At 46.5% G+C, this 17914-nt stretch overlaps 1 pseudogene; it reads right to left on the reverse strand.

Moving 5' to 3' along the window:
* Positions 1-17914, reverse strand: part of LOC120844821 — a 146528-nt pseudogene that overhangs the window by 52704 nt on the left and 75910 nt on the right.

Below are 17914 nucleotides of genomic sequence, written 5' to 3' on the forward strand. Positions count from 1 at the left end.
CACGGTAGCGAAGCTGCAAAGGATGCCGCGTTCCGTCACGACAACAATTGTGATGCCAAGGACAACTTGCAAGAAAGATATTCAAATGGTGCTTGAAGAGCTCGTCAAAAGCTTTGTGCTATTGAAAACGGAAAATGCAGCGCTTCGTCAAGAGGTACGTCGCCTCAACGCTAACGTTCATCTGCTTCTGAACCAACCCACTTCGATGACGCACGACGCAGCTAAAAATTGTGATTTGCGTTCCTACGCCTCAACTACTGCAGCCTTTCCGCCCCTGGTTCCCCAACACCAGCATTTACAGAGGCCTCGGAGCACGGCTCAGACACATCCTTTGAAAAACGCCACCGGTCAATCGGGATCTGTTCCACAGGCTACTGCAATGAAGTCGGATGCTACTCAGCGAAACAAAGTGCAATGTGAAGGTTGCACGCCGCAAGCCCGCCCCGCTGTCTCTCGGTACTTCGAAGGCATCCAACATAGCTGCGATAAAACGTGCCCCCCCCCCCCCCCCCCCTTCAGAAAAGTGCTCTTTTCGTGTCAAGGCTTTCACCCGAAACACAAACCGGCGACGTGGAAGAGCTGATCAGCGCTGTTTTGCAAGGTAATCTATATGTATGCACAAAACTGGAAACCAAGTTCCCGTATTATATATCATTTCACGTTCTTGTTGAAAAAGATGCATTTGAAAAAAAAAATAAACAGTGCATCTGTCTGGCCAGAGGGCTGTATTTTCAGACAGTTTTTCGGACCGTTTCCTGTATCACGCCACTTCGATAACGTTGACGCAACGCTAATTCAGGCGCTGTTGGGACGTAATAACTTCAATCATGCGTCATGGCAGGATACCATGAACTTTTGTTGCCTGAAGAAGTAAAGAATAATGCAAGAATAGAAGGCTCAACTGCTGTCCCGCACCTGAATACATGTTTTCTAAAATGTAAAACTGACAGTTTTGTTACACTCTCAGATCAGTTTTGTTTTCCATTTCAGATAATAATGCTATCTGAAACATGGTATCAAACCAAAGACGATGTTCTTGTTTTGCCTGATTACAATCATTTTTTTAACCGAAGTGGGAAACGAGGGGGAGGGGTTTGCATCTATATCAAACAAGATATCCAGATCGAAATAGTCGATCTATTTAACGAAACTACAGACGACTATGAAATCGTAAGTCTCAGGCACTGACGTCAGCTATTTTCTGTCATGCATAGACCACTAGCCGGTAACTTTCAAAATTGCTTGTCTTTTATTGAGAGATATCTAGATTTTGCCTCTAGAAATATGTACTTGCTTATTTTAGGCGGTGATTTAAATGTAAACACCTTAGAAAACTATTCCATTTCGTCGCGACTGAGGAGTACCTCAACTATTCGTGGCTTCTTTAACGTCATCAATGCTGCAACCAGAATCACCCATTCAATATCAAGTGATATTGATTGTTTTATTACTAGTATCGGTACTATTGTCACCAGAGCCGGCACAATAAGCACCGCCATAAGCGATCATTTGCCAATATTTCTTTGTTTTAAAACACACGGGTCATGGAGGAGCATTAAAAAAGTGTTTACTTATCAACCTATAAGAGACTGCGAACTGCACTCTTTTCGTAACAGTGACACAGCTATTGACATAGACTGGAGTTATGTTTTTTAAAGCAGTGCGTGGACGAAGCGTATAATGAGTTTCTTAATATATTTAGATCTATTTATGTCACTTCTTTTTCGTATAAAACGGTTGTCGTTAGAAAGCGAATACGTAAACCATGGGTTACCCCAGCAATTTTACAAATCATACGAACAAAAAATCGCCTTTTTAATGAACTTTTTACGAACGGAAACAATGTGCTCAAGAAGTTTTTTTTTTTTATGGTCGGAGAAAAACGGTCTGAATGTAAATGCTTCCGAGTCGAAGGCTGTTGTTTTCAGACCTGTAAAAAAACTCATTATACTAGTTATGCTCTAACCATTGGTACCAGTCAGATTGAAATAGTAAGCTATCATAAAACGCTAGGTGTAATTGTTTTCAGAATTTATGCAGTGGCATCATCACATAGAATATTTAGCGCACAAACTGGCAAAAGTGGTTGGTGTTATCGATCACTGTCGGTCTCTATTGCCTACGAATGTTAGAACTCAAGTTCATCATGCTTTGTTTAGTTCGCAAATTAATTATTGCCACCTGGTATGGGGCACCACCACTAAAACAAATATCAGTAGACTAATGAGTATACAAAAAACATGCTACGTTTTATTGCGAATGTTCCCTGTGATACTCATGCCGAACCATTGTTTTCAAACCATAATGTTATGAAAGTCTCTTATGTTTATGACTATCGTTTGTCTTCGTATTCATTCTCATCTGCAGAGTTCATTGATTTTTTATCCGTTCTATCCAATCTAACCAAACGCGAATTCGTCATCAATATCCGCCGTAGAAAGTTCTGGGATGTTCCTCATTTTTGCACCAATTGTGCGTTACAATCCCTTGTTTATAACCTGCCTAAACTGATCTACAGATTCATTAAAGATGGTGTTGATATTCACTGTTTAACAAAGAAATCACTGTAAGCCTACTTTGTTTAGATAGATAATCTTGTGTCCTTTTGCTTTCATTTATGAACGATGTCATGTACCTACAGTGGCACCGGACCTTGTCAAGTCTCCTCATGGAGGCTTTTTGTCCGGCGTCCTCGGAAAAATGTGGCGGAAATAAATTCAATTCAATTCAATTCAATATCGCGATAAGAAAGCGAGGCGTCACGGCAGCCGCATCATCGCGCTGATAGCACGGAGCGGTCAACGGTCCGGCGTTCACCTTCATATTGCCGGCGGGTGTACAACACGGCTGCGACCCATGTGAAGTCTTAACTCCAAATAATAAGGCCAGTGGTGCGATCTTGGGCAGGTGGCCGCCGAAGAGCGCGCGACAATGCGCCATGTCCCGGGGGAGAGAGACGCCGCGCGTGGGGAAGGCGCGCGCGTGCGGCGTGGGCGTCTACAGCAGTAACTGTTCTAAAGCAAAAGCCTAACACAAATAGAACCTTGCATGTGCGTTCGTCAACGATTTATTTTTGTTATTTACTTCGAATCTTTTGTACGGGAAAGGCAGGCGCGTGCGGCGCCGGCGCCTGCAGCCTTACCTTCGCAAAATTTTGTTCTAAACTCCGTCTGACCCCGGAGACGATCTGCCAAAACCTAGCCCCCATAGACAGCTTCGCTGTAAAAATCTCCTGGTTTTTGGTTATGAAGCTTCGATGGAATGTCGTGACGGCATAGGCCTCAAACGTCAGTGCCACTATATGTGAGGTACGCTAAATAGTTATCTAGGCCAGAATGTAATACCGAGGGTTCGGTGAAGAAAGCCAAAGCACAGTTGGCCACCTTGGATTCACTCAGCGAGCCAATCACTTTGAATCATTTTTTGACATCACGGATGTCAGGGGCGAATGAACTATCGTTTTCAACATGGCGCGCGCTGCTTTCAACGCCGTTCTTGCCGAGCAATGCCGACCTTTCGAAATGATTAGGGTTTACGTCACAGAGTTGTGCCAGTATCTGATTTTGTGCGCAATAGTTTCTCTGCAACGATGCAGACTTGTATGAAATCTCTTACAAGTAACGAGATTACTTGTAATCCCTTAATAGATCCGTGATTTCGTAAGGGAATAATTATATATTTTACAAATTAAGTGTAAAGTAATTTCCTCAATTATTTACGTAAGGGAATGATCGTAATCCGTTACAATTCGCTTTCATTCGCGAGGAAAAAAAGCGGGAATATAAAACACAGGCAACAAAAAATCGTTCTAACGAAAAATGTTTACGTTTTTATTTTTTGTTTGTCACGCAGTCATCTGCACATACAAAACGCGAGTACTGGTGTTCTTCAGATTCTGAAAATTTTTATTCACATCACCTAATCCCTGTATTCGAATCTGTTTTGTTTTTTTTTCTTGGCCAGGTTGTTTGTGAATTGAAACTAGTAAATTTGATTGCTCACGGCAAGAAAAAAAAAAGGCTGATAAATAAAATAAAAATGAAACAAAAAATACTTACTTTTGGTGCAAACAGTATTAAGAAAACTCCGGAGGTCCAAACGTTCCTTTCCAACAAAAAAAAGCAACAAAACTGTCCGATTGCACGTGAGTTGGTGTACACTCTCAAAAAAAAAAAAAAAAAAAAAAAGGGTAAGGGTTTTAATGACATAGACAGAATTTCTTCTGCCGGCGTTAAGTTAATTGGCATACCTTTAGCAGATGTATTTAATGACTCTTTCATAAATTTACCTCAACGTAGTCATAGCGGCGACGCATGTAAAAATGTCGCGTTTAGAGACAGCGACTCTATTTTTTTAGTACAGTCACTAACGCAGAGGTGTTTACGGTTTTTATGGAATTAAATAACAGTCCTAGTTGTGATGCGGATGATATGCAATTCAGACCAGTCAAGTATGTTCTACTTTTGATCACTCCCTGTATTACTTATATTCTAACTTGTTTCTTTCAATCGGTGTGTTTCCTCAACTCAAGCAAACAGCTAAAGTGTCTGTGCTGTACAAAAAGGGAGATAAGAGCGACATAATCAATTACAGGCCTATCTCTGCCTTTCCGGTATTCTCAAAGGGCTTAGAAAAAATCATGCATATTCGTGTATCTCAGTTTTTGGATAAGCACAAAATAATTACTAATGCTCAGTACGGCTTTCGAAAAAATCGATCTACGCAACTTGCATTGCTTGAAGAAAATAATTGATTTAACGGAGTTGTGAGAGAGAGGAATTGGCCCTTGGCATTTTTTGTAGACTTTACAGAGGCGTTTGATTATATAAATGACAATTTACTGCTAAAAAATCCTGATTTCTACGGAATTCGAGGTGAGGCACTTCTCTTGCTTAAATCATATTTAAGTCACCGTAAAGAGTCTAATCATCTTAATGGTTTCGCGTCTTCAACAAAGAAAATTATATCCGGTGTACCAAGGGGAAGCGACATTAATGATATTGTAAACATAAATCCACTGACTAAATTCGTAATATACGTAGATTACACGAGCCTTTTTTTTTCTGGCTAGACTGGCGACGACCTTATCCGCTGCGCAAACGTGACCCTAACAGCGTTGCAAAAATGGTCCTCAGATAACGCGCTAAACATCAATGCGAGTAAAACCAAAGCAATCATATTTAGGCCTAAAAACAGAAATGTTTCTACACCTAAGACCCTTGTCCTAAATGCAAAATATATCGATAATGTAGATAATTTTACCAGTTTAAGTGTAATTTTCAATCAGCACTTATCTTGGGAATATCATGTAAATGATTTGCGCACTACATTAATTGTCGAAGGTCCTTGGACTAGTCTCTCGTAACCGTTTTATTCTACTGAGAAATGTTAAGTTTATTCTATACCAGACGTTATTTATTTCTCACCTGAAATATTGTGATCTAGATTGGGGCACAACCACTCGCACAAATCTAAAAAAAAAAATACTCCTATCGGGAAACAAAATATGTGCGTCTTATTGAGAATGCTTCTTAAACCTATACCACCCAGTGTCTGTTCATAATAAATAGTATACTTCCTGTTTACAACATGTACAAGTATACACTCGCGATCAGTTTTAAGTTAGAATATAAAAGAAATGCGGTAGTTTAGTAAATCTTGCGGAGCAAAAAGAACATGCAACTTCCCACCCAACTCGGTCGGCGGAACATTTGTGCTGCTGTGTTATAACAACTATTCAATGCAATCGCTCAAATAAACACTTCCTACTATATTGAACACCCTAATAAAAATAGCATTGATATTACTTCCATTGTATATCAGGAATTACGAACTGAACTAATGTAGGGCGAAAACGAATGAATTGATTTATGAGACCTGTTTGATTTATGTAGTTTACTTTGTTATGTCCGTTTTTTCAGTGTTTTTTCGCTGTGGCTTTTGTTTTGACTTCTGTATATGCCACAAGAAGGGATCAAGGGGTCCCATCAAGCTGTTCTCACAGCTTTTTTTTCTTGTTTCCTCCACTCATGTATCGAAATGGAAAATGAAGTTAAAGGGGCACCGACGTCAATTATGGAAAAGGTTGTTTTTGATCTTATATTGTTTTAAAATGTGTTTATTTATTTATTTATTTATTTACCCTCAAGGTACATAGTACATTTCGGGGGGAAGGGTGGGGGGAGTGAACACACAGGAATGATGTCAATCAAATCAGTCAACTAAGGGTGCTGTTACCAAGTGCTCTCACATTGCCAAGTTCTATAGACGCTTTGCAGCAGCTGTGCATGGGCGCCGCCATAACTGACCTTCAGTTTTTCTTTCCTCTTATTGGATTTTCTTAACTTCATCATTACCATAGCAGGCCAGGCTATTGCCATCCTAAATTCTCTTGCGTCCTTCTACCCAGCATGGGCCTTTCTGGAGGCTCGTCAACGCCCGTTTCAGTGGCTCGCTTTCTCCATAAGACAAAAGAAAGTCCGCAATGGCGGCTGCAATCTGGCGCGTGTGTAAAGCGCCTATATTACAAAACCGCCTATTCATCTCAGGGCAAGAGAAAAACATGTGGACTCTTTTTTCTCGCATACTACTCTGTGTGGACCAATGAAAGCCCTAGAATACGCGCAGATTCCGAATGATTTTATAATAACTCGTTTCGAAGAGGGTCTGATAGGTACGCACTCAGATAAGACTCCTCTTTTTTACCACGGCAAAGCCATCGCTTTTAACTCGCCGACAAGCACCCTTCGTCAACCACTTCCCACGGAGGAAACTTCTTCCCAAAAAGGGCGTGTGGCGATCCTTGAACACGCTTTCAACGAGGAAATAAGTTACGCACGATTGTGATTTGGGGCTTTTTGGGATGCTTAGAGCGTCTAGATTGAGCTGTCGCCAAAAAACGACGATCTCAAAAAAGACTTGAGTGCCCCTTTAATAATAAAACAATAATAAGAAAATAATAGTATTCTTGCACCCCTTGCTCTATATAGGACAACCCAAAACTTCCATTCGACGCGCAGCGCACTCACGTCGAACCGACGATACCAACTTTCAGGTGCGGCTTGGTGATACAACCTATTAAAATAGCTAAAATACGTGTTACTGACTACAAAAAAAAAGTAATCGGGGTTTTCTCCGCCCTACTACACAACTTCAGTGTTTTTTTTTTTCTTCTTCGGAGTCTTTGATATGCATCTTTAGCTGATTAATGAGGTATATATCGCCGTTCTCAAGCCCCTAGTAAAACTTGGGGCCATTTGTTCAACGTCAGTGCGCTGGACGACGAACTGAAGTTTGAGGGTGTCGTATAGGAGACAGGGCGTGTAAGAAACAAATCCACTATAGTGTATCTGTGCGCGCCCTTCTTTTTTGCTCCTCTACTCCTTCTTTGCTTTCAAAGACGCGGAGAGGACATAAAACAATCATCAACTGAGCGCTTAAGAACAGCTCCAGACAGTAGACCGATCAAACAAAACGTTCGGGTGATACGTGACGCCGCCATAACTTTAGTTCACAGGAGGCAAACGGCAGTGCACGAAAGGGCTCGTGCCGTCTCGTGCTCCACACGCGCTGAGCTCCAGCGAGGTTTACGCACGTGTAGGAAGACTAAAGCTCCCTCGATGCATTGCGGCAGCATTGGCGTAGTCAAACTGGCTGGTGAGATCGGTCTACTAATGTCACGTTCTTGGAGTGACTACGGGGTGAAGAAGAAGAAAAGGAGAAGGGCGAGCTGAAGACAAGTTGAGGGCACGAGGTGTGTGTCTCGAGCGGGAACAAGCGAACGATTGTGGCGGACAACGCTCCCGGCAGCCCAGGCTACGCTCCTGAAAAACCCTGGCCTCGTCCCAGGAAAGGCAACACCGTCGAGCCGGAGCGACACCCGACAACGCTCCCGCCAACTCAGTCTACGCTCCTGAGAGATCCTGGCCCCTTCCCAGGAAGGGCAACACCGTCGAACCGGAGCGGCATCCGATCTCTGACCACCAACCCTAGCCGCACTCCTGAGAAACCCTGGCCTCGCCCCAGGAAAGGCAACACCATCAAGCCTGGAGGACGGCCGTTTGCCATTCGTCCATCGCAAGCTTGCCGGGCTCAAGGATTTCACTCTGGAAACCGTGGCTCCGACACAAGCGAAAAAGCGTCGGCTTCGCATCCATCGTTAGACCCCTGTCAGACGGGCCAGTTTAGTGTCACCACAAGCGAGTGCACTTTGCCCTTAGTGTCATTTCTGTAGTGTGCCACACGGCTCCTTTCTGAGGAACACACATGGCTTCAAGTGAGTTTGACGAACTCACTTCGCTCGATCTAGGGTGCCTTAGCTCGATCGAGTGCGTGGCATCAATAGGAGTGTATCAACAGTAAAACATAACAACACAGAAACCAAAAGGGTGGCGTAAGTTTTATTTTATAAAGAAAACAAACTTGTGAAAGAGAGGACATGTAGAAGAGTGGCATTGCAAAAAGATAGTGGAGTGGACTTGGAGTATAGCCTGATCTGAACCAAGATTAGCGCAGCGCGAATTGATGGAGCGTACTTTTGATTCAGCATGTAACTATTCGAGACAAGAGGATAATTATGATCCTATTATGCAGTTTCAGGGCCTCCTCGTAGACTTCCATGGAACGAAGCGGAACGCCAAATTTGGGTATAATTCGTTCTTTTTCTTGGCTTGCGATGATCGATCAGAACCATCCAGTTGGAGTAAAAATCGTTCATTAGGGAGTTTTAGAATAACGTACGCAATTTTAGCGCACGCTAGCGCTAAATTTAGCGCTTGTATTAGCGCACGCGACGCAAGAGAGTTTTAGAACAGCGTTTCTCCGCCGCGACGCAAAAGCCCAAGCATCTCGCGCTTGCGACGCCACCAAGATACAGTAAAAAAATTTATTTCACACACGAAATGCTGTAAATTTAGAAAAAAAAACGAGTTTTATGGTCCAGAGTAGCATTTTAATTTGTTTAAACATGAGAACGCGACGCGAGCGGTTGAGCGGTCGTGTCCGCTTGCGTCGCCTCGGCAAGAGAGGTCTCGTGTACTGACCATCGCACATCGTTCGTTCGCCGTGAAATGTTCGCGCGTGGCGAGCATCAAGTTGTCGGTAATCGCTGCCAAACCGAGTACAATGTCGCCCCGTACTGAAAATTGCAGTCGCGAGGATACCGCCGACGTCGAACTCACGATGCCGCCAAAGCAGCCGCCGACATAATCCTGGAAGCCGCCATTTTTTTTAACTGTGCTCGTCTTGGCTTTAGGCTTTAGCCAACTTCTCATCACGAATCCTCCTAGGAGAAGCGCAAAAGCTCTTTGCGTACGCACGCTATTTCCGAGAAATAGCGCACGCTAAAATTGCGCACGCAAAGCGCAAAACCTGCTTTGCGTTCGGAGCATGCGCAGTGGCGACGACGCTATTCTTTGCGTGCGCAAAGCTTTAGCGTGCGCTATTCTAAAACTCCCTATTAGGGAGTTTTAGAATAACGTGCGCAATTTTAGCGCACGCTAGCGCTAAATTTAGCGCTTGTATTAGCGCACGCGACGCAAGAGAGTTTTAGAATAGCGTTTCTCCGCCGCGACGCAAAAGCCCAAGCATCTCGCGCTTGCGACGCCATCAAGATACAGTAAAAATTTTTATTTCACACACGAAATGCTGTAACTTTAGAAAAAAAAAACGAGTTTTTTGGTCCAGAGTAGCATTTTAATTTGTTTAAACATGAGAACGCGACGTGAGCGGTTGAGCGGTCGTGTCCGCTTGCGTCGCCTCGGCAAGAGAGGTCTCGTGTACTGACCTTCGCACATCGTAACTTCGCCGTGAAATGTTCGCGCGTCGCAAGCTTCAAGTTGTCGGTAATCGCTGCCAAACCGAGTACAATGTCGTCCCGTATTGAAAATTGTAGTCGCGAGGATACCGCCGACGTCGCACTTACGACGCCGCCAAAGCAGCCGCCGACATAATCCTGGAAGCCGCCATGTTTTTTTAACTGTGCTCGTCTTGGATTTAGCCAACTGCTCATCACGAATCCTCCTAGGAGAAGTGCAAAGACTCTTTGCGTACGCACGCTATTTCCGAGAAATAGCGCACGCTAAAATTGCGCACGCAAAGCGCAAAACCTGGTTTGCGTTCGGAGCATGCGCAGTGGCGACGACGCTATTCTTTGCGTACGCAAAGATTTAGCGTGGCGTTGCTGAACGACCTGTCAGTACTGGAAAAAGGGGGGGGGGTCGATATTAATCAAATTATCTCCATTAAAAACACGCGGATAATAAAAGTAGAGGATAGCACACACTCTAGAGGCATTATTGCAAAGGTAAACCTACAATTTTTCACAAACAAATTGGGTTGTGTGTGTGTTTATACAGCCTAGAACTTGGTCTGCCTCACAGGGGCGACGAGTCTCCCAGCTGTAGATGAGAAATTTAGCCAGTGCGGTACAGCCGCTAGCCTGGGGTCTTTAACGTGCATCACGCAGTAGTGATACACGACCGCACGCCGGTACGATGCTCATCCAGATCGAAACGGGCAGGGGTGGGGGCTCGAACCCAGGATCCCTGGGTTCTGCAGCGCGAGCTTTCGCTCCACGTGCTCCGAGCTGGTGTGCGCTAGACCACTCGGCCACCGGTCCCTCCTACAATTTTTCACATTAGCATTTGTCCTGCGTTGCGAAAAGCTCCAGTCGAACCACAGTATAGTACACGCCGAGCAGCGCCGACGACGAGGCTGACGGGGGCACGTTCCTGTAGCAATATCTCGGAAGGACGAGACGAGCCCAGACGAGCCCATGTTAGCCGTGTCCGCTGGGCTCTGGACATGAAACGCGTGTGTCGCCGGCGCTTCGTTCTTCTTTATTGAAGCCTCTTGCCACAGTTCCTAGGGCTCAGAACAGCAGCGCTACGGTGTCGTCTACGCGCAAAATCTTCACGCGGTGGCCGCCGCTCTTGCCACTACAACTCTCTAGAACACTGTAACCCAGGGATCCTGGGTTCGAGCCTCACCCCTGCCCGTTTCGATCTGGATGAGCATCGTACCGGCGTGCGGTCGTGTATCACTACCTAGTGATGCACGTTAAAGACCCCAGGCTAGCGGCTGTACCGCACTGGCTAAATTTCTCATCTACAGCTGGGAGACTCGTCGCCCCTGTGAGGCAGACCAAGTTCTAGGCTGTATAAACACACACACAACCCAATTTGTTTGCTCAAACACGAGCATCATGCACGCGAGGGTATCTTTGGCAGGGTTGCAGTCGCTCGAGCTTACTTCACAAGCACCGAACGACTAAACGCCTACCGAAGGTACCATCGCGAGCATGCTACTTGGGCTTGAGGCTTGTCGCTGTCTTTTGTTTCTGTCTGTCGCTCTAGTGGGACACGGGCAGCAGTCTGACCCCGGCTTAAGGAGCGTCGCAAATTCTGTGTTAGGGGCGAACGCTGAATCAAAGCATGGTTTCAGTTCGGAGCATGCGCAGTGGTGAACTCATATTTCTTAAGGCACGTTCCCGGACTTGCAACTCCTTAAGCGCCTTTCACACACTTGCAAACAAGTACGACAGAGAGAACACACTGACACGCTGGCGCAATCTACGCAACTGCATTTCAGTAGAGCGAAAGTTGGACGGTATGACGGTTGGACGGTGCCACTTCAAAATGATGGCAATGACGATGGGTAAGTAATGGGCTTAGAAAATATTTGAGTGCATACGTATTTTTTCATAAATAACTTCGTCGTTATTAGAAACACGTTACCACACATTGTTGCGCTAAGTCACGAGCTTTAATTCAAATTTAAATCCAATTTGATAATTACGATCAGCCATTACAAGCCAGTGATACACGTTCGCACGCCGGTACGATGCTCATCCAGATCGAAACGAGCAGGGGTAGGAATTGAACCCAGGATTCCTGGGCTCTGCAGCGCGAGCTTTCTCTCCGCGTGCTCCGAGCTAGTGTGTGCGAGCCCACTCGGCCACTCGCCACTTGCCACAACGAAACATCATGGAGTGAGTGGAGGACGAGCTGGAGGGCGATATGCGCGATGTTGGACAGTGGAAGCGCGTGGTTGGGGCACTTTTCTCGTGAGAGCCCGACGCCTTTCAGATGAGAGGCAGCTGGACCTGGATGCCGACGCACAAGCAAGAATTTCAAGTGACATCGATTAGCAGCTGCAGGCCAATGCCTTCACCATAGCCGCTCTCATGACCGACAGCCTACCCATGATCAGTCGAGAACGGTGGACTTTCCAGAGGAACGAACGGTGGTTCGAAGACACCTTGCCCCCTTTGGGCGAGTTCCATTTCAAGCAAGCCTTTCGCGTCTCTCCTGCCACCTTCAGATTCCTGGTGGAGTCTTGCAGGTGCCTCCTGGCCGTCGCTGGCCGTCGCGCAGGGGTCAAGGCTGGAAACTAGTTTAGCCACTGGTTTTTCTACAATGCACTACTTTCCTGCCTACAGAAAACAACTGCGCATCTAATATTACTCCTACAAAAACAATACTAATTTTACGCAGGGTTAATTTCCTCTATTATTTTTACTCCTTGAACACTGCTATCGAGATTACACACTTGGTCTACCGGAGCGAGCGTAGTGTGCTCCCCGAACTCACTTCATTGGAAGTGTGTTCTACGGGCAGGGCTGGGGATTGAGCTCAGGATCACTGGGTTCTCCAGCGCGAGCTTTCTCCCCACGTACTCCAATCTGGCGGGCACTAGCCTACTCGGCCGCCGATACCCCTTAATAAAGACACGTTAAAAAAATTTGCAGTTTACAATTCTCTGTAATGCCGAATCGAAGCACAGCTCTTGAGGAGAAGCGGGGAAGGGTACGAAGGGGAGGGTATGCAACTGCTTCCCCTCCGTACCCTCCCAACCTGCTCTCCTGTTCCCATACCACTTAGCGTAAAACTTTCGCTAAATTTCCCGCTAAATTAAGCCGGGAAATTTTTCCCGCTGAATTGACGTGTGACGCCCCATGACACGTCACCTGAGATTTTAAGTGTGACGTCACGTGACGTCACACTGGTAAAAGTTTCCCTCTAAATTTAGCATAAAAATTTTCCGCTAAACTTAGCTAAAACTTTTACCGCAAAAATTAGCGGGACAATTTTACCCTCGTGGCGTCACACGTGACCACACACGTGACGTCAGGTGTGACGCCATTTTGGGAAACACCCTAATGCAACGCGCGGTTACGCCGACGCCGCTCAACTCAGAAACGGGTTCTTAGGAACTGTGCCCTAAAACAACGAAAGACGTTCGGGAGAAGCGTACCGCCTCAGCTTCGTCGTCTTCGTCGTCTTCTTCGCTCATCGCACATCTTCCATGTGCCCCAAATTCTCCTAGGGCACGGAACTCCAGCGCCACTCGCGGCATCTACGTTAACCGTCTTCACGCGGCCCATTGTAAGCGGGCGCCGCTCTTGCCACTACACCCTCTAGAACACTGTACCTGGGTTCTGGAGCGCGAGCTTTCGCTCCACGTGCTCCGAGCTGGTGTGCGCTCCCCCCTCGTGTTTGAGCATAGCTTCCTTCAATCTGCAAAGCATCTCAAATCGCGAAAGACTCTGGTTTGAGGCTTGTCGCTGTCGTTTGTTTCTGTCTGTCGCTCTAGTGGGGCACGGGCATAATACATCCACGGCCACTCGATTAGGACTCCCCTTGGGAGCGGCCTGCCGTATGCCTCACTCCGCCGGTGAGAGCGATAGTTCTACTTTACCCCGCAGCGCCAGCCGTGGCGCTCGTTATCGGTGAAAGATAGAGTTCCTTTCGGGGGAGCATATCGAGGAACTCTATACTTCGTTTCACGTTAGTATGTACTTGTTAGCCGCGCGTGCTAAAAGCGCGAGAAAGTTGCTTCGAAGGAAGCCTCGGCGGCTGCATGAGTGCTCGTGCAGCGAGTGTTCCAGTCAAGGCAGTAGCAGAGCCTTTTATACTGGGAGAGTTCGGCGGTTCTTTGATCCAGCCGCCAGTCTGGCAGCACTGATCAAACAGTCTGGCAACTGTGCGCATCCGCCATGATGTGCCTTGCCGTCTAGCTTGATTGCACCTTTGCATTTAATTGCATTATAATTATAACCTTAAATTGCAAGCTTCACCCTTGTTTGGTGTAAGGCTGGTGGCGGCTGATAAAACCCGTTTGCCCTACTGACTCGAGCCGGCAGTCGGCTCGCTAGAGTCCATGGAGCGAGAGACGACGATGAAAATGATCGTTCTGCGCTGCGCTCCGCCAGACGTTAGATGAAAAAGAAATGGGGGGCTGCAGTGCCGTTGGGTGCTCGAACAACGCGAAAAAGGGGTTCAGGATGTACCGGTTCCCGCAAGGAAAAGAAAACCGCGCAAGGCACAAGATCTGGGAAACCAAACCAAGAAGGGCTGACTGGAAGCCGAGTTCTCGATTGTGCGAGGTAAGTTTATGATTAACGTATGATTAACGTAACAAAATGCTTGATTTTTCGACTTTCTCCTTACGCCAACAAAAGCGCAAACGGCAAAACCTACACGCGTATACATCGCATGTCAATGGGGACCCACTCGCCGGGAGGCACATCATGGCGGAAGCGGCGCCCGCTGAGTCCACTAGACCCAGAGCCGTTTATACTGAGAGAGTTTGGCCGATGGGCGGAGCTTGTTGGCCGCTAGAACAAGCGGATTTCGCGATAACACAATATGGCGTTACTTCTTTGTCTTGTTCATTCCTGAGAAATCGCGTAAAGTTCCTATGAGTCAGAGCCACAATATGGCGGACGGAAGTAGTCATCCCCCGGTTGTCAGACTACGCTGCTGTGGTTGTCAGACTGTCAAAATCTCCTTAAGAAGGCCAAACTCTCTCAGTATAAACGGCTCTGACTAGACCTAGCGGGCCGTAAGCCCCTCCCACCCGCCGAACTCTCCCAGCATAAAAGGCTCTGGGCAGTAGAGGCTAGCCGCTCGCGCTAGCACAGCGTTCGCGGTTAGTCCATGCTAAGGTAAGACGAAATATAGTGAGAGAGGAGCAGTACGCCCGGCCCAATGTGGCTATTTACATTTTTTTTTTTTTTCGTGAAGCTGCAAGTCTCATTTGGAACGAGTGCCAGATTGCATGAATGATGTGACAAATCTGTGTAGAATAAAAGCACATGATTCTTTCTGCGAAAAGGTCACTCAGCTGCAGGCTGCGCGTTAAAGCTGCATTCTGCTGGCAGTATCAGTGAATTGTCGTTTTTTTGTTCCCGTAAGTGTTGCCCCGTTTCTATTACCACTTTAATATAGGAGTTATAGTTGGATTTAGCTAGGGCCGTGTGATTTCCGGTTTTAACCGACGCTCGAGCACGCGCGAGCTGTGCCATTTATTCATCTGTGAAGGACAATATAAAATCGGATTCCGCGTGCATAACTTCAGCATTATAAACTTCATTGTTCACAAAAAAACAGACCAAGGGAGTCATTTAGTTCACAAGCGGAGTATCTTTCGGGAAAAAGGCTTTTGCGAAAGCCTCAATATATTCTCTAGGGGGCTGTTTAGGTCACCAGCCCAGTTTGCCAAAAATGTCTGAGGAGTTTTCTGAGAAAGAGCTCGCAGAGCTCTTTGCTGTGGTAGGGGTCTCGTCAGTTAACACACCACATCAGCGGGGAGTTCATAAGGTGTGGAACCACAGCGCACGAGAGGACCTTGCAGATCCTTCCACAACCACGAATCTCTGCCGATTGTAGAGCCCTCTCGACAAAGGTGCAGACGAGCTTGCACAGCCAGACAGCTTCAGGTCGTGGATAGCTGAGTCCTCCTTGGTCAAGGCTAAACATGGACTGATGTGCTCCGTCATGTGATGCATTTCCCTTAAGTTGCGCTTGCATTCACGACACGTCACCCGCAAAGTTTAGCGGGTTCTACACATTAGCCTTCCTTGCTTTCACTGAGAAATTCTTATTGCTTTGCTAGTTTGAATGTTTCAGCTAATTACTTTGAAATTACGACAATTTCTACAAATAAGAATGGTCACCTTTTGTTCGCAAACGAAGGCCAAGTAGATAGCCATGTAAGTCAGCGGTGCGAACTCAAGTTCGGAAGTGACTTTATTGCACTTCATCAACTGCAGGATTTCCTGTTTCACGAGTGGAGTTGGCACATTTAATCGGCGTCTGGCACTCAGAACTAGAACGCGCATTTACATTTCCGGCAGCTTCCAAAATGCCAACACAAACCACACACGCAAGCGCAGAGTGACACTACGATATTTTCGCCGAGCACAGCGGTGCATAGGTGGGAGGAAAGCGAGTTTTGCTGCCTTCTGCAACCGCGGCAGCGCCTCGGTATCGGCGAAGCCAATGACAGGCAGATATTAGAGAGTTTTAGTAGACCGTTTTCCTTTTCCGCTCCGCTCTGGGGGCGCCAAACTGCGCATGCGCGGCCTGCTTCGCCGGAATGGAAAGCGGAGGTCAAAAAACGCGGTTTAGTAGAGCTTTTTTCCTCAGCGTAAGAGCGTTTTGAGCGGGTTCGAAAAATTTGCTTGCGTAGCCCCACAAGTGGACGTTTATAGTACTAGTAAGACAAAAAAAAAACCTAAACGTTGACACCAAGAGAGTGAAAGGGAGCTTGTTTGTAGAGGTAGTAAAAACGAAGGCGACAATAATGAACACAAAAGAGTAGGCACACACCTGAGGAAATATTAAGCTATAAAATATAAATATAATCGTTGCACCTTGTGTGCGAGTGAAGCCGAAGGTGTAAGCATGAGCATGTTGCTCTAAACGGTATTTGCACTGCACGAGCACGCGTGCTTATCAAGGACGCTGAAAGGCCGGCACTCGCTCTTGTAGCTTCTAGGGTGCCTTCATGTGCGCTTTGCTTAGGGTGGAGACATCTGGCCATTTTGTTCCCACTTTTACATTTATTTTTTGTTCAGAAGCGCGTGAAAGAGCGTGTCCCTGCACGCGTCTGTGGCGCTGACCGTGCTATGGCGACATTTTGTTTTCGTCGATTTCTTTGTATTTTTCCCGTGAGCGCGTGCTGTCGGCATCGGGTACTACAAAGGGTGGCATCACTCTAAACTGAAGGTCATTGAGGCACCCTAGTAGCTTCCGCTGCACTCGAATTAAAACTGAAACAGATTTACTTATTCGAAGTAGAAAATAAAAGAAAAGGACGAAGTTTGCGCATTGCGAGTACATTCTTTTGCGAAGTACGAGTACAGTATTGCTCAAGGCTAGCAAGGCATCTGCACGATGAATCCCCGCTGTTCTCAAGGAAGGAGACTTCTACAAACGAGATTAAGCTGGCGAGACATCGAATCTATGATTCGTATCCCTCGTGCCATCAAGCGCCGAAGCTTCCTTTCCGAACGCGGTTTGCTGGATATTTCTAACGTAAAAAGAAACCCTTTAGGAAGCTATCCTGCTTAAAGAAGGACCTGCCTGCTCTGCATGCGGGCCTCCAAATACCAGCACCCGACAGATCGGCGCAGGGTGTTTCCAATCTGGCGAGACGCTTTGCATGGTTCTTCCTCGACTGGCCTATCCCAACCGTCTGTTCGTACTTGGATGAGCGTTTGGACGGAACTTGTCGGTGTTCTTCAGTTTTGTGAACCTCATCGTGGGTCACATCAACGAGAGGTTCGGCCACCTGCTCGCTGACATGAACAAACATAGGTGGTTGACCCTGGCGAAACTAGAGTTGTGCTCACAGGTGACAGCCTGCATGGTTTGTGTAAATTTCGCGTTTCCATTGTTTCTAGCACAGCTGCTCTGTCTGGTGAAAAGTTACTTTTTTCTATACGCCAAAGGTGTACATGGGCAGTGTCAGGACGAGTCACGACGAGCGCGTTCGTAATCTATGAGTATTAGTAGGCCACTTTTATGAGCCTTCTTTGCTCTACTTTACGCTCTGCGAGAAGCATCGTCCCCACCGCGCATGCGTGGCCCGCTCTGAGTTGGAGCGTATAGTTAGCGGAGTGAGCGTG

The sequence above is a fragment of the Ixodes scapularis genome, unplaced genomic scaffold, assembly GCF_016920785.2.
Source record: "Ixodes scapularis isolate PalLabHiFi unplaced genomic scaffold, ASM1692078v2 PGA_scaffold3__209_contigs__length_174095766, whole genome shotgun sequence".
Lineage (NCBI taxonomy): Eukaryota > Metazoa > Arthropoda > Arachnida > Ixodida > Ixodidae > Ixodes > Ixodes scapularis.